This window comes from Procambarus clarkii, unplaced genomic scaffold (assembly GCF_040958095.1).
Source record: "Procambarus clarkii isolate CNS0578487 unplaced genomic scaffold, FALCON_Pclarkii_2.0 HiC_scaffold_118, whole genome shotgun sequence".
NCBI lineage: Eukaryota > Metazoa > Arthropoda > Malacostraca > Decapoda > Cambaridae > Procambarus > Procambarus clarkii.
In genome coordinates, this window is record NW_027189151.1 from 1638402 (window position 1) to 1661548 (window position 23147).

Here is a 23147-nt window from a genome sequence, read left to right on the forward strand (position 1 = left end):
TTTAAGCCTCTGCATCCGTCTTTTGAGCCTCTACATCACTTTCTTAAGCCTCTGCATCACTCTCTTAAGCCTCTGCATTACTCTCGTAAGCCTCTGAATCACTCTCTTGAGCCTCTGCATCCCTCTCTTGAGCCTCTGCGTCACTCTCAGGAGGCTCTGCATCCCTCTCTTGTGCCTCTGCTTCCCTCACTCTAGCCTCTTCATCCCTCTCTTGAGCCCCTGCATCCCTCTCATGAGCCTCTGCATCCCTTTCTTGAGCCTCTGCATCCCTCTCCTAAGCCTCTGCATCACTCTCGTAAGCCTCTGCATCACTCTCGTAAGCATCTGAATCACTCTGTTGAGCCTCTGCATCACTTTCTTGAGCCTCTCCATCACTCTCTTGAGCCTCTGCATCCCTCTCTTAAGCTTCTGCATCATTCTCTTTAGCCTCTGCATCCCTCTCTTAATCCTCTGCATCTTTCTCTTTAGCCTCTGCATCACTCTCGTAAGCCTCTGCATCACTCTCGTAAGCGTCTGCCTCACTCTCTTAAGCCTTTACATCATTCTCTTGAGCCTTAGCATCCCTCTATTAAGCCTCTGCATCACTCTCTTGAGCCTCTGCTCCCCTCTCTTGAGCCTCTGAATCCCTCTCTTGAGGCCTCTACATAACTCTCTCGAGCCTCTGCATCACTCTCTTGAGCCTCTGCATCACTCTCTAAAACCTCTGCATCCCTCTCTTGATCCTCTGCATCACTCTCTTGAGCCTCTGCATCATTCTCTTGAGCCTCTACATCCTTCTCTAAAGCCTCTACATCATTCTCTTGAGCCCCTGCATCACTCTCTTGAGCCTCTGCATCACTCTCTTTAGCCTCTGCATTTCTCTCTTCAGCCTCTGCATTACTCTCTTGATCCTCTGCATCACTCTCTTGAGCCTCTGCATCATTCTCTTGAGCCTCTGCATCCCTCTCTAAAGCCTCAACATCATTCTCTTGAGCCTCTGCATCACTCTCTTAAGCCTCTACATCATTCCCTTGAGACTCGGCATTACTCTCTTCATCCTCTGCATCACTCTCTTGAGCCTCTGCATCATTCTCTTGAGCCTCTGCATCCATCTCTTAAGCCTCTACATCATTCTCTTGAGACTCTCCTTCACTCTCTTGAGCCTCTGCATCGCTCTCTTAAGCCTCTGCATCTCTCTCTTCAGCCTCTGCATCACTCTCTTTAGCCTCTGCATCCCTTTCTAGAGCCCCTGAATCCCTCTCTGAAGCCTCTGCATCACTCTCTTAAGCCTCTGCATAACTCTCTTAAGCCTCTGCATAACTCTTTTTAGCCTCTGCATCACTCTCTTGAGGCTCTGCATCTCTCTATTAAGCCTATGCAACACTCTCTTAAGCCTCTGTATCACTCTCTTAAGCCTCTGCATCACTCTCTTCGGCCTCCGCATCACGCCTCTGCATCACTCTCTTGAGCCTCTGCATCACTCTCTTAAACCTCTGCATCCCTCTCTTGATCCTCTGCATCACTCTCTTGAGCCTCTGCATCATTCTCTTGAGCCTCTACATCCTTCTCTAAAACCTCTACATCATTTTCTTGAGCCCCTGCATCACTCTCTTGAGCGTCTGCATCACTCACTTTAGCCTCTGCATTTTTCTCTTCAGCCTCTGCTTCACTCTCTTGATCCTCTGCATCACTCTCTTGAGCCTCTGCATCATTCTCTTGGGCCTCTGCATCCCTCTCTTACGCCTCTACATCATTCTCTTGAGCCTCTGCATCCCTCTCTTACGCCTCTACATCATTCTCTTGAGCCTCGGCATCACTCTCTTCATCCCCTGCATCACTCTCGTGAGCCTCTGCATCATTCTCTTGAGCCTCTGCATCCCTCTCTTAAGCCTGTACATCATTCTCTTGAGACTCTGCATCACTTCCTTGAGCCTCTGCATCACTCTCTTAAGCCTCTGCATCTCTCTCTTCAGCCTCTGCATCACTCTCTTTAGCCTCTGCATCCCTCTCTAGAGCCCCTATATCCCTCTCTAAACCTCTGCATCACTCTCTTAAGCCTCTGCATCACTCTCTAAAGCCTCTGCATAACTCTTTTTAGCCTCTGCATCACTCTCTTGAGCCTCTGCATCTCTCTATTAAGCCTATGCAACACTCTCTTAAGCCTCTGTATCACTCTCTTAAGCCTTTGCATCACTCTCTTCGGCCTCCACATCACTGTCTTAAGCCTCTGCATCCCTCTCTTGAGCCTGTGCACCACTCTTTAGAGCCTCTGCATCACTCTCTTGAGCCTCTGCATCACTCTCTTGAGCCTATGCATTATTCTCTTTAGCCTCTGTATTACTCTCTTGATCCTCTGCATCACTCTCGTAAGCCTCTGCATCACTCTCGTAAGCCTCTGCATCACTCACTTTAGCCTCAGCATCATTCTCTCTAGCCTCTGCATCCCTCTCTTGAGCCTTTGCATCACTCTCTTAAGCCTCAAGCCTCTCTTAAGCTTAAAAGAGTGATGCAGAGTCTCAAGAGAATTATGCAGAGGCTTAAGAGAGTGAGGCAGAGGCATAGGAGAGGGATGCAGAGGCTCAAGAGAGTAATGAAGAGGCTTAAGAGGGTGATGAAGAGGCTCAAGAGAATGATGCAAAGGCTCAAGAGAGGGATGTAGAGGCTCATGAGAGGGATGCAGGAGTTCAAGAGAGGGATGCAGAGGCTCAAGAGAGTGATTCAGAGGCTTACGAGAGTGACGCTTAGGCTTAATTGATTGATGCAGAGGCTTAAGAGAATGATGCAGAGGCTCAAGCGAGGGATGCAGAGGCTCAAGAGAGGGATGCAAGGGCTCAGGAGAGTGATGCAGAGGATCAAGAGAAGGAAGCAGATTCTTAATAGAGTGATGCAGAGGCTGAAGAGAGTGATGCAGAGGCTGTAGAGAGTGATGCAGAGGCTTAAGAGAGTAAGGCAGAGGCTTAAGAGAGGGATGCAGAGGCTTAAGAGAGGGATGCAAAGGCTCAAGAGAGTGATTCAGAGGCTTACGAGAGTGATGCAGAGAATCAAGAGAGTGTTGCAGAGGCTCGAGAGAGTTATGCAGAGGCCTCAAGAAAAGGATTCAGAGGATCAAGAGAGCGATGCAGAGGCTGAAGAGAGTGTTTCAGAGGCTCAATAGAGGGATGAAGAGGCTGAAGAGAGTGATGCAGAGGCTTAAGAAAGTGAGGCAGAGGCTTAGGAGAGGGATGCAGAGGCTCAAGAGAGTGATGCAGGGGCTCAAGAGAATGATGTAGAGGCTTAGGAGAAGGATGTAGAGGCTCAAGAGAATGATGCAGAGGCTCAAGAGAGTGAGGCAGAGGATTAAGAGAGGGATGCAGAGGTTTAAGAGAGTGATGCAGAGGCTCAAGAGAGTGATGGAGAGGCTCAAGAGAGTGATGCAGAGGCTCAAGAGAGTGATGCAGACGACCAAGAGAGTGATGCAGAGGCTCAATAGAGTGATGCAGAGGATCAAGAGAGGGAAGCAGAGGCTTAATAAAGTGATGCAGAGGCTGAAGAGAGTGATGCAGAGGCTCTAGAGAGTGATGCAGAGGCTTAAGAGAGTGAGGCAGAGGCTTAAGAGAGGGATGCAGAGGCTTAAGAGAGGGATGCAAAGGCTCAAGAGAGTGATTCAGAGGCTTACGAGAGTGATGCAGGGAATCAAGAGAGTGATGGAGAGGCTCAAGAGAGTGATGCAGAGGCTCAAGAGAGTGATGCAGACGACCAAGAGAGTGATGCAGAGGCTCAAGAGAGTGATGCAGAGGATCAAGAGAGGGATGCAGAGGTTTAAGAGAGTGATGCAGGGCTCAAGAGAGTGATGGAGAGGCTCAAGAGAGTGATGCAGAGACTCAAGAGAGTGATGCAGAGCCTCAAGATAGGGATGCAGAGGCTCAAGAGAATGATGCAGAGGATTAATAGAGGGATGCAGAGGCTCAAGAGAATGATGCAGAGACTCAAGAGAGTGCTGGAAAAGGCTCAAGAGAGGGATGCTGAGGCTCCAGAGAGGAATGCAGAGGATCAAGAGAGTGATGCAGAGGCTCAATAGAGGGATGCAGGGGCTCAAGAGAGTGATAGAGAGGCTCAAGAGAGTAATTCAGAGTATTACGAGAGTGATGCAGAGGCTTAAGAGAGTGATGCAGAGGCTTACGTGAGTGATGCAGAAGCTTAAGAGAGTAGTGCAGAGTCTCAAGAGAGGGATGCAGAGGCTCAAGAGAGGGATGAATAGGCTCAAGAGAGGGATGCAGAGGCTCAAGAATGGGAAAACAAAATATCATCGAATTAGGCAATATTTTGCGGTTTTTCCACGTTTTAGTAAATTTTCAGTTCATTGTTATTAATTCATTAAATATACGATAAAAATGATGCAAACACATAATTGATTAGAAATTAACCTCAAACACTTCATTTTCAATCAACTATTTGTTTCTCGGTAAAATACTGAGTTAGATATTGAAAAGGGGGAGAAGTTCTGTTTAATTGCATATATCGACGTTTCAGCCGGATTAGAGCGGTTGTACGTGTACATCTTCCATCGATAATATAAACGGAAAATCAGGAACATTTTAGTTAATTCTAATGAAAACACATTGATTTTTACCATTTGTATTGGAAACAACATTGTCATATGTCTTTTCTTGGATCTAAATAATACGAAACCTCGCTCTATTATTTGAAGTTAAAATCCTCAAATATGATAATATAGTGACTTTTTAACGTTATTCATGTAGTGTGATTTTACGTAAATATATTCGTTTTTACCAATATTTCGATACTACTTCATGTTTTCTCACGATATGTGATTTGGCTGTGATTTGACTTTTTTCACGTTATTCATGTAGTGTGATTTTACGTAAATATATTCGCTTTTACCAATATTTCGATACTACTTCATGTTTACTCACGATATGTAATTTGGTCTTCATATCTCAGAATTTCACAAATTATGCATTTTTAAGCAAGTTTTCTTGCATTTTGTTTTGTACTAAAAATCATCGAATTTAGCAATATTTTTACCTTTATCATCCCCTTTTCCTTTATGTGATATAAATAAAATATCATCGAATTAGGCAATATTTATCCGTTTTTCCCCGTTTTTGAGAATTTTCAGTTTATTTTTATTAATTCATTATATATACGATAAAAATGATGCAAACACATAATTGATTAGAAATTAACCATAAACACTTAATTTTCAATCAACTATTTGTTTCTCGTTAAAATACTGAGTATGATATTGAAAAGGGTAAAAGTTCTGTTTTTATTGCATATATCGACGTTTCAGCCGAATTAGAACGGTTTTACGTGTACATCTTCCATCGGTAATATAAACCAAAAATCAGGAACATTTTAGTTAATTTTAATGAAAAACATTGATTTTTATCATTTGTATTAGAAGCAACATCTTTATACGTCTTTTCTGGGGTCTAAAAAATACGAAACGTCGCTCTATGATTTGAAGTTAAAATCCTCAAATATGGTAATATAGTGACTTTTTCACGTTATTTATGTAGTGTGATTTTACGTAAATATATTCGTTTTTACCAATATTTCGATACTACTTCATGTTTACTCACGATATGTGATTTGGTCTTCAAATATCAGAATTTCACAAATTTTGCATCTTTAAGCAAGTATTCTTGCATTTTGTTTTGTACTAAAAATCATCGAATTTAGCAATATTTTTACCTTTATCATCCACTTTTCCTTTATGTGATTTAAACAAAATATCATCGAATTTGGCAATATTTTGCCGTTTTTCCACGTTTTTGTGAATTTTCCGTTTATTGTTATTAATTCATTAAATATACAATAAAAAAGATGCAAACACATAATTGATCAGAAAATAACCTTAAATACTTCATTTTCAATCATCTATTTGTTTCTTGTTAAAATACTGAGTATGATATTGAAAAGGGTAAAAGTTCTGTTTTTATTGCATATATCGACGTTTCAGCCGAATTAGAACGGTTTTACGTGTACATCTTCCATCGGTAATATAAACCAAAAATCAGGAACATTTTAGTTAATTTTAATGAAAAACATTGATTTTTATCATTTGTATTAGAAGCAACATCTTTATACGTCTTTTCTGGGGTCTAAAAAAATACGAAACGTCGCTCTATGATTCGAAGTTAAAATCCTCATATTTGGTATAATAATGACTTTTTTCACGTTTTTCAAGTAGTTTGATATTACGCAAATATATTCATTTTTACCAATATTTCGATACTATTTCATGTAGTATCACGATATGTGATTTGGCCTTCAAATCACAGATTTTCGCAAAATATTGCATTTAAGCAAGTTTTCTTGCATTTTGTTCCGTACTAAAAATCATCGAATTCAGCAATATTTTGACGTTTATCATCTCCTTTTCCTTTATGTGATATAAACAAAATATCATCGAATTAGGCAATATTTTGCGGTTTTTCCACGTTTTTGTGAATTTTCAGTTTATTGTTATTAATTCATTATATATATGATAAAAATGATGCAAACACATAATTGATTAGAAATTAACCATAAACACTTCATTTTCAATCAACTATTTGTTTCTCGTTAAAATACTGAGTAAAATATTGAAAAGGGGAGAAGTTATGTTTTATTGCATATATCGACGTTTCAGGCGGATTAGAGCTGTTTTACGTGAACATTTTTCATCGGTAATATAAACGGAAAATCAGGAACATTTTAGTTTATTCTAATGAAAACACATTAAATTTTATCATTTGTATTGGAAACAACATTGTCATATGTCTTTTCTTGGATCTAAATAATACGAAACCTCGCTCTATGATTTGAAGTTAAAATCCTCAAATATGGTAATATAGTGACTTTTTTCACGTTATTCATGTAGTGTGATTTTACGTAAATATATTCGTTTTTACCAATATTTCGATATTACTTCATGTTTTCTCACGATATGTGATTTGGCTGTGATTTGACTTTTTTCACGTTATTTATGTAGTGTGATTTTACGTAAATATATTCGCTTTTACCGATATTTCGATACTACTTCATGTTTACTCACGATATGTAATTTGGTCTTCAAATCTCAGAATTTCACAAATTATGCATTTTTAAGCAAGTTTTCTTGCATTTTGTTTTGTACTAAAAATCATCGAATTTAGCAATATTTTTACCTTTATCATCCCCTTTTCCTTTATGTGATATAAATAAAATATTATCGAATTAGGCAATATTTATCCGTTTTTCCACGTTTTTGAGAATTTTCAGATTTTTTTTATTTAATTCATTAAATATACGATAAAAATGATGCAAACACATAATTGATCACAAAATAACCTTAAATACCTAATTTTCAATCATCTATTTGTTTCTCGTTAAAATACTGATTAAGATATTGAAAAGGGGAGAAGTTCTGTTTTTATTGCATATATCGACGTTTCAGCTGGATTAGAACGGTTTTACGTGTACATCTTCCATCGGTAATATAAACCGAAAATCAGGAACATTTTAGTTAATTTTAATGAAAACACATTGATTTTTATTATTTGTATTAGAAGCAACATCTTTATACGTCTTTTCTAGGGTCTAAAAAATACGAAACGTCGCTCTATGATTCGAAGTAAAAATCCTCAAATTTGGTATAATAATGACTTCTTTCACGTTTTTCATATAGTTTGATATTACGTAAATATATTCATTTTTACCAATATTTCGATACTATTTCATGTTGCATCACGATATGTGATTTGGCCTTCAAATCTCAGATTTTCGCATAATATTGAACTTTAAGTAAGTTTTCTTGCATTTTGTTCCGTACTAAAAATCATCGAATTCAGCAATATTTTGACGTTTATCATCCCCTTTTCCTTTATGTGATATAAACAAAATATCATCGAATTAGGCAATATTTTGCGGTTTTTCCACGTTTTTGTGAATTTTCAGTTTATTGTTATTAATTCATTATATATACGATAAAAATGATGCAAACACATAATTGATTCGAAATTAACCATAAACACTTCATTTTCAAGCAACTATTTGTTTCTCGTTAAAATACTGAGTAAGATATTGAAAAGGGGAGAAGTTATGTTTTATTGCATATATCGACGTTTCAGGCGGATTAGAGCTGTTTTACGTGTACATCTTTCATCGGTAATATAAACGGAAAAATCAGGAACATTTTAGTTAATTCTAATGAAAACACATTGATTTTTATCATTTGTATTGGAAACAACATTGTCATATGTCTTTTCTTGGATCTAAATAATACGAATCCTCGCTCTATGATTTGAAGTTAAAATCCTCAAATATGGTAATATAGTGACTTTTTCACGTTATTTATGTAGCGTGTAATTTTACTTAAATATATTCGATTTTACCAATATTTCGATACTACTTCATGTTTACTCACGATATGTGATTTGGTCTTCAAATCTCAGAATTTCACAAATTTTGCATCTTTAAGCAAGTATTCTTGCATTTTGTTTTGTACTAAAAATCATCGAATTTAGCAATATTTTTACCTTTATCATCCACTTTTCCTTTATGTGATTTAAACAAAATATCATCGAATTAGGCAATATTTTGCCGTTTTTCCACGTTTTTGTGAATTTTCCGTTTATTGTTATTAATTCATTAAATATACAATAAAAAAGATGCAAACACATAATTGATCAGAAAATAACCTTAAATACTTAATTTTCAATCATCTATTTGTTTTTTGTTAAAATACTGAGTATGATATTGAAAAGGGGAAAAGTTCTGTTTTTATTGCATATATCGACGTTTCAGCCGAATTAGAACGGTTTTACGTGTACATCTTCCATCGGTAATATAAAAGAAAATCAGGAACATTTTAGTTAATTTTAATGAAAAACATTGATTTATATCATTTGTATTAGAAGCAACATCTTTATACGTCTTTTCTGGGTTCTAAAAAATACGAAACGTCGCTCTATGATTCGAAGTTAAAATCCTCATATTTGGTATAATAATGACTTTTTTCACGTTTTTCATGTAGTTTGATATTACGTAAATATATTCATTTTTACCAATATTTCGATACTATTTCATGTAGTATCACGATATGTGATTTGGCCTTCAAATCTCAGATTTTTGCATAATATTGCATTTAAGCAAGCAAGTCAGGAACATTTTAGTTAATTTTAATGAAAAACATTGATTTATATCATTTGTATTAGAAGCAACATCTTTATACGTCTTTTCTGGGTTCTAAATAATACGAAACCTCGCTCTATGATTTGAAGTTAAATTCCTCAAATATGGTAATATAGTGACTTTTTTCACGTTATTCATGTAGTGTGATTTTACGTAAATATATTCGTTTTTCCCAATATTTCGATTCTAATTCATGTTTTCTCACGATATGTGATTTGGATGTGACTTGACTTTTTTCACGTTATTTATGTAGTGTGATTTTACGTAAATATATTCATTTTTACCAATATTTCGATACTATTTCATGTAGTATCACGATATGTGATTTGGCCTTCAAATCTCAGATTTTCGAATAATATTGCATTTTAACCAAGTTTTCTTGCATTTTTTTCCGTAAATATTCCGTAAAAATCATCGAATTCAGCAATATCTTGACGTTTATCATCCCCTTTTCCTTTATGTGATATAAATAAAATATCATCGAATTTGGCATCACTCTCTTGAGCCCCTGCATCCCTCTCTCAAGCCTCTGCATCACTCTCTTGAGCCTCTGCATCACCCTCTTAAGCCTCTGCATTACTCTCTTGAGCCCCTGCATCCCTCTCCTAAGCCTCTGCCTCACTCTCTTAAACCTTTGCATCACTCTCTTGAGCCACTGCATCCCTCTCTTGAGCCTCTGCATCACTCTCTTCAGCCTCTTCATCCCTCTCTTGAGCCTCTGCAACACTCTCTTCAGCCTCTGCATCTCTCTCCTAAGCCTCTGAATCCCTCTCTTGAGGCCTCTGCATAACTCTCCCGAGTCTCTGCATCACTCTCTTGATTCTCTGCATCACTCTCTTGATTCTCTGCATCACTCTCGTAATCTTCTGAATCACTCTTTTGAGCCTCTGCATCCCTCTCTTAGGCCTCTGCTTCCCTCTCTTGATCCTCTGCATCATTCTCATGATCGTCTGCATCACTCTCTTGAGCCTCTGCATCACTCTCTTGAGCCGCTCTATCACTCTCTTGAGGCTCTGTATCACTCTCTTGAGCCTCTGCATCATTCTCGTAAGCCTCTGCATCCCTCTCTTGATTCTCTGCATCACTCTCTTGAGCCTCTGCATCATACTCTTGAGCCTCTGCATCCCTCTCTTAAGCCTCTACATCATGTTCTTGAACCTGTGCTTCACTCTCTTGAGCCTCTGCATCACTCTCTAAGCGTCTGCCTTTCTTTCTTGAGTGTCTACATGATTCTCTTGAGGTTCTGCATCCCTCTCTAAAGCCCCAGCATCACTCTCTTATGCCTCTGCATCCCTCTATTAATCCCCTGCATCACTCTCTTGAGCCTCTGCATCACTTTCTTGAGCCTTTGCATCACTCTCTTAATCCTCTGCATCCCTCTCTTTTGCCTTTGCATCACTCTCAAGAGCCTCTGCATCCTTCTCTTGTGCCTCTGCATCAAACACTTGAGCTTCTGTATCCCTCACTTGAACCTCTGCATCACTTGCTTGAGCCTCTGCATCACACTCTTCAGCCTCTACATCACTCTCTTGAGCCTCTGCATCCTTTTTTGAGGCTCTGCATCTCTTTCTTAAGCCTCTGCATCCCTTTCTTGAGCCTCTGCATCCCTCTCTTGAGCCACTGCATCACTCTCTTTAGACTCTGCATCACTCTGCATCATACTCTTGAGCACTCTCTTGAGGAGTTCAAGAGAGTAATGCAAAGGCTCAAGAAAGGGATGCAGAGGCTTAAGAAAGAGATGCAGAGGCTCAAAAAAGGATGCAGAGGCTCAAGAGAGTGATGTAGAGGCTGAAGAGTGTGATGCAGACGATCAAGAGAGTGATTCTCTGCATCACTCTCTTGATTCTCTGCATCACTCTCGTAATCTTCTGAATCACTCTCTTGAGCCTCTGCATCCCTCTCTTAGGCCTCTACTTCCCTCTCTTGATCCTCTGCATCATTCTCATGATTGTCTGCATCACTCTCTTGAGCCTCTGCATCACTCTCTTGAGCCGCTCTATCACTCTCTTGAGGCTCTGTATCACTCTCTTGAGCCTCTGCATCATTCTCTTAAGCCTCTGCATCCCTCTCTTGATTCTCTGCAACACTCTCTTGAGCCTCTGCATCTGCAATAAAAACAGAACTTCTCCCCTTTTCAATATCATACTCAGTATTTTAACGAGAAACAAATAGATGTTTGAAAATGAAGTATTTAAGGTTATTTTCTGATCAATTATGTGTTTGCATCTTTTTTATTGTATATTTAATGAATTAATAACAATAAACGGAAAATTCACAAAAACGTGGAAAAACGGCAAAATATTTGCTAATTCGATGATATTTTGTTTAAATCACATAGAGGAAAAGTGGATGATAAAGGTAAAAATATTGCTAAATTCGATGTTTTTAGTACAAAACAAAATGCAAGAGTACTTGTTTAAAAATGCAAAATTTGTGAAATTCTGAGATATGAAGACCAAATCACATATCGTGAGAAAACATGAAGTAGTATCGAAATATTGGTAAAAACGAATATATTTATGTATAATCACACTGCATGAATAACGTGAAAAAAGTCACTATATTACCATATATGAGGATTTTAACTTCAAATCAAAGAGCGAGGTTTCGTATTATTTAGATCCAAGAAAAGACATATGACAATGTTGTTTCCAATACAAATGATAAATATCAATGTGTTTTCATTAGAATTAACTAAAATGTTCCTGATTTTCCGTTTATATTACCGATGGAAGATGTACACGTAAAACAGCTCTAATCCGCCTGAAACGTCGATATATGCAATAAAACATAACTTCTCCCCTTTTCAATATCTTACTCAGTATTTTAACGAGAAACAAATAGTTGATTGAAAATGAAGTGTTTATGGTTAATTTCTAAACAATTATGTGTTTGCATCATTTTTATCGTATATATAATGAATTAATAACAATAAACTGAAAATTCACAAAAACGTGGAAAAACGGCAAAATATTGCCTAATTCGATATTATTTTGTTTATATCACATAAAGGAAAAGGGGATGATAAACGTCAAAATATTGCTGAATTTGATGATTTTTAGTACGGAACAAAATGCAAGAAAACTTGCTTAAATTGCAATATTATGCGAAAATCAGAGATTTGAAGGCCAAATTACATACCGTGATACAACATGAAATAGTATCGAAATATTGGTAAAAATGAATATATTTACGTAATATCAAACTACATGAAAAACGTGAAAGAAGTCATTATTATACCAAATTAGAGAATTTTAACTTCAAATCATAGAGCGACGTTTCGTATTTTTTAGACCCTAGAAAAGACGTATAAAGATGTTGCTTCTAATACAAATGATAAAAATCAATGTGTTTTCATTAACATTAACTAAAATGTTCCTGATTTTCAGTTTATATTACCGATGAAAGATGTACACGTAAAACCGTTCTAATCCAGCTGAAACGTCGATATATGCAATAAAAACAGAACTTCTCCCCTTTTCAATATCTTAGTCAGTATTTTAACGAGAAACAAATAGATGATTGAAAATTTGGTATTTAAGGTTATTTTCTGATTAATTATGTGTTTGCATCATTTTTATCGTATATTTAATGAATTAATAAAAATAAACTGAAAATTCTCAAAAACGTGGAAAAACGCATAAATATTGCCTAATTCGATGATATTTTATTTATATCACATAAAGGAAAAGGGGATGATAAACGTCAAGATATTGCTGAATTCGATGATTTTTACGGAATATTTACGGAAAAAAATGCAAGAAAACTTGGTTAAAATGCAATATTATGCGAAAATCTGAGATTTGAAGGCCAAATCATATATCGTGATACTACATGAAATAGTATCGAAATATTGGTAAAAATGAATATATTTACGTAAAATCACACTACATAAATAACGTGAAAAAAGTCAAGTCACATCCAAATCACATATCGTGAGAAAACATGAAGTAGAATCGAAATATTGGGAAAAACGAATATATTTACGTAAAATCACACTACATGAATAACGTGAAAAAAGTCACTATATTACCATATTTGAGGATTTTAACTTCAAATCATAGAGCGTGGTTTCGTATTATTTAGATCCAAGAAAAGACATATGACAATGTGGTTTCCAATACAAATGATAAAATTCAATGTGTTTTCATTAGAATAAACTAAAATGTTCCTGATTTTCCGTTTATATTACCGATGAAAAATGTTCACGTAAAACCGCTTTAATCCGGCTGAAACGTCGATATATGCAATTAAACAGAACTTCTCCCCCTTTTCAATATCTTACTCAGTATTTTAACCAGAAACAAATAGTTGATTGAAAATGAAGTGTTTAAGGTTAATTTGTAATCAATTATGTGTTTGCATCATTTTTATCGTATATATAATGAATTAATAACAATAAACTGAAAATTCACAAAAACGTGGAAAAACCGCAAAATATTGCCTAATTCGATGATATTTTGTTTATATCACATAAAGGAAAAGGGGATGATAAACGTCAAAATATTGCTGAATTCGATGATTTTTAGTACGGAACAAAATGCAAGAAAACTTGCTTAAATGCAATATTATGCGAAAATCTGAGATTTGAAGGCCAAATCACATATCGTGATACAACATGAAATAGTATCGAAATATTGGTAAAAATGAATATATTTACGTAATATCAAACTATATGAAAAACGTGAAAGAAGTCATTATTATACCAAATTTGAGGATTTTAACTTCGAATCATAAAGCGACGTTTCGTATTTTTTAGACCCTAGAAAAGACGTATAAAGAAGTTGCTTCTAATACAAATAATAAAAATCAATGTGTTTTCATTAAAATTAACTAAAATGTTCCTGATTTTCGGTTTATATTACCGATGGAAGATGTACACGTAAAACCGTTCTAATCCAGCTGAAACGTCGATATATGCAATAAAAACAGAACTTCTCCCCTTTTCAATATCTTAATCAGTATTTTAACGAGAAACAAATAGATGATTGAAAATTAGGTATTTAATTTTATTTTCTGATCAATTATGTGTTTGCATCATTTTTATCGTATATTTAATGAATTAATAAAAATAAACTTAAAATTATCAAAAACGTGGAAAAACGGATAAATATTGCCAAATTCGATGATATTTTATTTATATCACATAAAGGAAAAGGGGATGATAAAGGTAAAAATATTGCTAAATTCGATGATTTTTAGTACAAAACAAAATGCAAGAAAACTTGCTTAAAAATGCATAATTTGTGAAATTCTGAGATTTGAAGAACAAATTACATATCGTGAGTAAACATGAAGTAGTATCGAAATATTGGTAAAAGCGAATATATTTACGTAAAATCACACTACATAAATAACGTGAAAAAAGTCAAATCACAGCCAAATCACATATCGTGAGAAAACATGAAGTAGTATCGAAATATTGGTAAAAACGAATATATTTACGTAAAATCACACTACATGAATAACGTTAAAAAGTCACTATATTATCATATTTGAGGATTTTAACTTCAAATCACAGAGCGAGGTTTCGTATTATTTAGATCCAAGAAAAGACATATGACAATGTTGTTTCCAATACAAATGGTAAAAATCAATGTGTTTTCATTAGAATTAACTAAAATGTTCCTGATTTTCCGTTTATATTACCGATGGAAGATGTACACGTAAAACAGCTCTAATCCGCCTGAAACGTCGATATATGCAATAAAACATAACTTCTCCCCTTTTCAATATCTTACTCAGTATTTTAACGAGAAACAAATAGTTGATTGAAAATGAAGTGTTTATGGTTAGTTTCTAAACAATTATGTGTTTGCATCATTTTTATCGTATATATAATGAATTAATAACAATAAACTGAAAATTCACAAAAACGTGGAAAAACGGCAAAATATTGCCTAATTCGATATTATTTTGTTTATATCACATAAAGGAAAAGGGGATGATAAACGTCAAAATATTGCTGAATTTGATGATTTTTAGTACGGAACAAAATGCAAGAAAACTTGCTTAAATTGCAATATTATGCGAAAATCAGAGATTTGAAGGCCAAATTACATACCGTGATACAACATGAAATAGTATCGAAATATTGGTAAAAATGAATATATTTACGTAATATCAAACTACATGAAAAACGTGAAAGAAGTCATTATTATACCAAATTAGAGAATTTTAACTTCGAATCATAGAGCGACGTTTCGTATTTTTTAGACCCTAGAAAAGACGTATAAAGATGTTGCTTCTAATACAAATGATAAAAATCAATGTGTTTTCATTAACATTAACTAAAATGTTCCTGATTTTCAGTTTATATTACCGATGAAAGATGTACACGTAAAACCGTTCTAATCCAGCTGAAACGTCGATATATGCAATAAAAACAGAACTTCTCCCCTTTTCAATATCTTAGTCAGTATTTTAACGAGAAACAAATAGATGATTGAAAATTAGGTATTTAAGGTTATTTTCTGATTAATTATGTGTTTGCATCATTTTTATCGTATATTTAATGAATTAATAAAAATAAACTGAAAATTCTCAAAAACGTGGAAAAACGCATAAATATTGCCTAATTCGATGATATTTTATTTATATCACATAAAGGAAAAGGGGATGATAAACGTCAAGATATTGCTGAATTCGATGATTTTTACATAATATTTACGGAAAAAAATGCAAGAAAACTTGGTTAAAATGCAATATTATGCGAAAATCTGAGATTTGAAGGCCAAATCACATATCGTGATACTACATGAAATAGTATCGAAATATTGGTAAAAATGAATATATTTACGTAAAATCACACTACATAAATAACGTGAAAAAAGTCAAGTCACATCCAAATCACATATCGTGAGAAAACATGAAGTAGAATCGAAATATTGGGAAAAACGAATATATTTACGTAAAATCACACTACATGAATAACGTGAAAAAAGTCACTATATTACCATATTTGAGGATTTTAACTTCAAATCATAGAGCGTGGTTTCGTATTATTTAGATCCAAGAAAAGACATATGACAATGTGGTTTCCAATACAAATGATAAAATTCAATGTGTTTTCATTAGAATAAACTAAAATGTTCCTGATTTTCCGTTTATATTACCGATGAAAAATGTTCACGTAAAACCGCTCTAATCCGGCTGAAACGTCGATATATGCAATTAAACAGAACTTCTCCCCCTTTTCAATATCTTACTCAGTATTTTAACCAGAAACAAATAGTTGATTGAAAATGAAGTGTTTAAGGTTAATTTGTAATCAATTATGTGTTTGCATCATTTTTATCGTATATATAATGAATTAATAACAATAAACTGAAAATTCACAAAAACGTGGAAAAACCGCAAAATATTGCCTAATTCGATGATATTTTGTTTTCCCATTCTTGAGCCTCTGCATCCCTCTCTTGATCCTATTCATCCCTCACTTGAGCCTCTGCATCCCTCTCTTGAGACTCTGCACTACTCTCTTAAGCTTCTGCATCACTCGCGTAAGCCTCTGCATCACTCTCTTAAGCCTCTGCATCACTCTCGTAATACTCTGAATTACTCTCTTGAGCCTCTCTATCACTCTCTTGAGCCCCTGCATCCCTCTATTGAGCCTCTGCATCACTCTCTTGAGCCTCTGCATCACACTCTTAAGCCTCTGCATCCCTCTTTTGAGCCTCTGCATCACTTTCGTAACCCTCTGCATCCGTTTCTTGAGCCTCTGCATCTCTCTCTTTAACTCCTGCATCCCTCTTATGAGCCTTTCCATCCCTCTCTTGAGAATTTGCATCACTCGCTTAAGCCTCTGCATCCCTCTCTTGGGCCTCTGCATCACTCTCAAGAGCTTATGCATCCCTATTTTGGGCCTCTGCATCCCTCACTTGAGCCTCTGAATCCCTCTCTTGAGGCCTCTGCACAACTCTCTCGAGCCTCAGCATCACTCACTTGATTCTCTGCATCACTCTCGTAAGCTTCTGAATCACTCTCTTGAGCCTCTGCATCCTTCTCTTAAGCCTCTGCATCCCTCTCTCAAGCCTCTGCTTCACTCTCTTAAGCCTCTGCATCACTCTCTAGAGCCTTTGCATCACTCTCTTCAGCCTCTGCATCACTCTCTTAAGCCTCTACTTCTCTCTCTTGATCCTCTGCATCACTCTCTTGGGCCTCTGCATCACTCTCTTGATCGTCTGCATCACTCTCTGTATAATCTGCATCACTCTCTTGAGCCTCTCTATCACTCTCTTGAGGCTCTGCATCACTCTCTTGAGCCTCTGCATCACTCTCTTGAGCCTCTGCATTCCTCTCTTGATTCCCTGCATCACTCTCTTGAGCCTCTGCATCATACTCTTGAGCCTCTGCATCCCTCTCGTAAGCCTCTACATCATTCTCTTGAGCCTCTGCTTCACTCTCGTGAGCCTCTGCATCACTCGCTTACGCCTCTGCCTTTCTCTCATGAGCCTCTGCATCACTCTCTTGATCCTCTGCATCCCTCTCTGGAGCCTCAGCATCCCTCTCTTGAGCCTTTTCCAGCACTCTCTTGAGTCTCTGCATCATTCTCTTGAGCCTCTGCATCCCTCTATTAATCCTCTGCATCACTCTCTTGAGCCTCTGCATCCCTCTCTTGTGCCTCTGCATCACTCTCTTGTGTCTCTGCATCTCTCTTGAGCCTCTGCATCACTCTCTTGAGCCTCTGCATCACTCTCTTAAACCTCTGCATCCCTCTCTTGATCCTCTGCATCACTCTCTTGAGCCTCTGCATCACTCACTTGAGCCTCTGCATCACTCTCTTAAGCCTCTGCATCTCTCTCTTCAGCCTCTGCATCACTCTCTTGATCCTCTGCATCACTCTCTTGAGCCTCTGCATCATTCTCTTGAGCCTCTGCATCCCTCTCTTAAGCCTCTACATCATTCTCTTGAGCCTCTGCATCCCTCTCTTAAGGCTCTGCATCACTCTCTTGAGTCTCTGCATCACTCTCTTGAGCCTCTCCATCACTCTCTTGAGCCTCTGCATCACTCTCTTAAACCTCTGCATCCCTCTCTTGATCCTCTGCATCACTCTTTTGAGCCTCTGCATCATTCTCTTGAGCCTCTACATCCTTCTCCTAAGCCTCTACATCATTCTCTTGAGCCCCTGCATCACTCTCTTGAGCCTCTGCATCCCTCTCCTAAGCCTCTGCCTCACTTTCTTAAGCCTCTGCATCACTCTCTTCAGCCTCTTCATCCCTCTCTTGAGCCTCTGAAACACTCTCTTCAGCCTCTGCATCGCTCTCTTAAGCCTCTGAATCCTTTTCTTGAGGCCTCTGCATAACTCTCTCGAGCCTCTGCAACACTCTCTTGATTCTCTGCATCACTCTCGTAAGCCTCTGAATCACTCTCTTGAGCCTCTGCATCCCTCTCTTAAGCGTCTGCATCCCTCTCTTAAGACTCTGCCTCACTCTCTTAAGCCTCTGCATCACTCTCTAGAGCCTCTGCATCACTCTCTTCAGCCTCTGCATCACTCTATTAAGCCTCTGCTTCCCTCTCATGATCCTCTGCATCACTCTATTGAGCCTCTGCATCACTCTCTTGGTCGTCTGCATCACTCTCTTGAGTCTCTGCATCTCTCTCTTGAGCCTCTCTATCACTCTCTTGAGGCTCTGCATCACTCTCTTGAGCCTCTGCATCACTCTTTTAAGCCTCTGCATCCCTTTCTTGATTCTTTGCATCACTCTCTTGAACTCCTGCATCCCTCTCATGAGCCTGTGCATCCCTCTCCTGAGCCTTTGCATCACTCTCTTAAGCCTCTGCATCCCTCTCTTGAGCCTCTGCGTCACTCTCAAGAACCTCTGCATCCCTCTCTTGAGCCTCTGCATCCCTCTCCTGAGCCCCTGCATCCCTCTCTTGAGCCTCTGCATCCCTCGCTTGAGCCTCTGCATCATTCTCTTAAACCTCTGCATCAATCTATTAAGCCTAAGCATCACTCTTTTATGCCTCTGCATCCCTCTCTTGAGCCTCTGCATCACTCTCTTGAACTCCTGCATCCATCTCATGAGCCTTTGCATCCCTCACTTGAGCCTTTGCATCACTCTCTTAAGCCTCGGCATCCCTCACTTGTTCATTCTCTTGAGGCTCATCATTCACTTGAGGCTCAAGAGAATGATGCAGAGGCTCACGAGAGTGATGCAGGGGATGAAGAGAGTGATGCCGAGGCTCAAGAGGATGATGTAGAGGCTTAAGAGAGGGATGCAGAGGCTCAAGAGAGTGATTCAGAGGCTCAAGAGAGTGATGCAGACGCTCAAGAGAGTGATGCAGAGGCTGAACAGATTGATGCAGAGGCTTAAGAGAGGGATGCAGATTCTCAAGAGAGGGATTCAGTGGCTCAAGAAAGTGATGCAGAGGCTTACGAGAGTGATGCAGAGGTTGAAGAGAGTGATGCAGAGGCTTAAGAGAGTGATGCAAAGGTTGAATAGAGGGATGCAAAGGCTAATGAGAGGGATGCAGGATTTGAAGAGAGGGATGCAGAGGATCAAGAGAGTGATGCAGAGGCTTAGGAGAGGGATGCAGAGGCACAAGTGAATGATGCAGAGGCTTAAGAGAGGGATGCAGAGGCTATTGAGAGTGATGCAGAGGGTGAAGCGAGAGATGCAGAGGCTTAAGAGAGTGATGCAGAGGCTTAAGAGAGTAATGCAGAGGCTCAAGAGAATGATGTAGAGGCTTAAGAGAGGGATGCAGAGGCTCAAGAGAATGATGCAGAGGCTCAAGAGAGTGATGCAGAGGATCAAGAGAGGGATGCAGAGGCTTAAGAGAGTGATTCAGAGGCTCAAGAGAGTGATCCTCTGCATCACTCTCTTCGGCCTCTGCATCACTGCATTTAGCCTCATCACTGCATCATCTGCATTTAGCCTCTTGTGCCTCTGCATCACTCTCTTGAGCCTCGGCATCCCTCTCTTAATCCTCTGCAACACTCTCTTGAGCCTCTGCATCACTCTCTTAAGCCTCTGCATCCCTCTCTTGAGCCTCTGCATCCCTCTCTTGAGCCTCTGCATCACTCTCTAGAGCCTCTGCATCAATTTCTTGTGCCTCTGCATCACTCTCTTGAGCCTCTGCATCACTCTCGTGAGCCTCTGCATCACTCTCTTTAGCCTCTGCATCCCTCTCTTGATCCTCTGCATCACTCTCGTAAGCCTCTGCATCACTTTCATGAGCCTCTGCATCACTCTCTTGAGCCTCTGCATCCTTATCTTGAGATCTTGAGATGATTTCGGGGCTTAAGTGTCCCCGCGGCCCGGTCCTCGACCAGGCCTCCACCCCCAGGAAGCATCCCGTGACAGCTGACTAACACCCAGGTACCTATTTTACTGCTAGGTAACAGGGGCATAGGGTGAGAGAAACTCTGCCCATTGTTTCTCGCCGGCATCCTTCTCTTAAACTTCTGCATCACTCTCTTTAGCCTTAGCATCATTCTCTCTAGCCTCTGCATCCCTCTCATGAGCCTTTGCATCACTCTCTTAAGCCTCAGCATCCCTCTCTTGAGCCTCTGCATCCCTCTCTTTAGCCTCTGCATCCCTCTCTTGAGCCTGTTCATCCCTCTCTTGAGCCTCTGCTTCCCTCTCTTGAGCCACTGCACCACTCTCTTAAGCCTCTGAATCACTCTCGTAAGCCTCTGCATCACTCTTTAAAGCCTCTGCATCACTTTCGTAAACCTCTGAATCACTCGCTTGAGCACTCTCTATCACTCTCTTGAGCCTCTGCATCACTCTCTTGAACTCCTGCATCCCTCTCATGAGCCTTTGCATCTCTCACTTGAGCCTTTGCATCACTCTCTTGAGCCTCTACATCCCTCTCCTGAGCCTTTGCATCACTCTCTTGAGCCTCTGCATCACTCTCTTAAGCCTCTGCATCACTCTCTTAAGCTTCTGCATAACTCTTTTTAGCCTCTGCATCACTCTCTTGAGCCTCTGCATCTCTCTATTAAGCCTATGCAACACTGTCATAAGCCTTTGTATCACTCTCTTAAGCCTCTGCATCACTCTCTTCGGCCTCCGCATCACTCTCTTAAGCCTCTGCATCCCTCTCTTGAGCCTCTGCATCACTCTCATGAGCCTCTGCATCACTCTCTTGAGCCTCCGCATCCTTATCTTAAACCTCTGCATCACTCTCTTTAGCCTCTGCGTCACTGTCTTGAGCCTCCGCATCACTCTCTTGAGCCTCTGCACCACTCTCTAGAGCCTCTGCATCACTCTCTTGAGCCTCTGCATTACTCTCATGAGCCTCTGCATCACTTTCTTGAACCTCTGCATCCTTGTCTTAAACGTCTGCATCACTCTCTTTAACCTCTGCATCACTCTCTAGTGCCTCTGCATCACTCTCTTGAGCCTCTGCATCACTCTCTTTAGCCTCTGTATTACTCTCTTGATCCTCTGCATCACTCTCGTAAACCTCTGCATCACTCTCTTTAGCCTCAGCATCATTCTCTCTAGCCTCTGCATCCCTCTCTTGTGCCTCTGCATCCCTCACTCAAGCCTCTGCATCCCGCTCTTGAGCCTCTGCATCCCTCTCTTGAGCCTCTGCATCCCTCTCCTAAGCCTCTTCATCACTCTCTTAAGCCTCTGCATCACTCTCGTAAGCATCTGAATCACTCTGTTGAGCCTCTGCATCACTCTCTTGAGCCTCTGCACCCCTCTCTTAAGCCTCTGAATCCCTCTCTTGAGGCTTCTGCATAACTCTCTCAAGCCTCTTCATCACCCTTTTAAGCCTCTGCATCCGTCTTTTGAGCCGCTACATCACTTTCTTAAGCCTCTGCATCACTCTCTTAAGCCTCTGCATTACTCTCGTAAGCCTATGAATCACTCTCTTGAGCCTCTGCATCCCTCTCTTGAGCCTCTGCGTTACTCTCAGGAGCCTCTGCGTCCCTCTCTTGTGCCTCTGTTTCCTCACTCTAGCCTCTTCATCCCTCTCTTGAGCCCCTGCATCCCTCTCATGAGCCTCTGCATCCCTTTCTTGAGCCTCTGCATCCCTCTGCTAAGCCTCTGCATCACTCTCGTAAGCCTCTGCATCACTCTCGTAAGCATCTGAATCACTCTGTTGAGCCTCTGCATCACTTTCTTGAGCCTCTCCATCACTCTCTTGAGCCTCTGCATCATTCTCTTGAGCCTCTGCATCCATCTCTTAAGCCTCTACATCATTCTCTTGAGACTCTCCTTCACTCTCTTGAGCCTCTGCATCACTCTCTTAAGCCTCTGCATCTCTCTCTTCAGCCTCTGCATCATTCTCTTTAGCCTCTGCATCCCTTTCTAGAGCCTCTGAATCCCTCTCTTCAGCCTCTGCATCACTCTCTTAAGCCTCTGCATAACTCTCTTAGGCCTCTGCATAACTCTTTTTAGCCTCTGCATCACTCTCTTGAGGCTCTGCATCTCTCTATTAAGCCTATGCAACACTCTCTTAAGCAGAGGTTTAAGCGAGTGATGCAAATTCTCAAGAGAGGGATGGAAAGGCTCATAAGAGGGATGCAGGAGTTAAAGAGAGAGATGCAGAGGCTCAAGAAACGGATGCAGAGGGTTACGAAAGTGATGCAGAGGCTCAAAAGAGGGATGCAGAGGCTTAACCCAGCAAACAATTTTAGGTTGCCACAACATATCTGGAAAGTATTTGAAAGTATTGGAAACGTTTGTTTTATCGTATCAGATACGATATTGTGTGTGGACTTAAATAGGTTTCCAAAACTTATAACCAAGACATATGTATCTAACACTAATTTGAGATGTTGTGGCAACTTACACTCCTAACATGAGTCATTCATAATCCATTCATACACCAATATGAATCTCTTGTGAAAGGTTTGAGCCTTATCTGAACCATTTTCACATCTTTGTGTTTAAAGTTAAATTTCTTGAAAATAAAAAAATATTTATTTTTAAATATATTTAAATATTTTAAATATTTTAAATAATAAATTTTTTATATTATATTAGTGTTTTCAATTTAAATATTAAAACCAATTTAAGGGTAAAAAAATCAAATAATTTATATTTCTT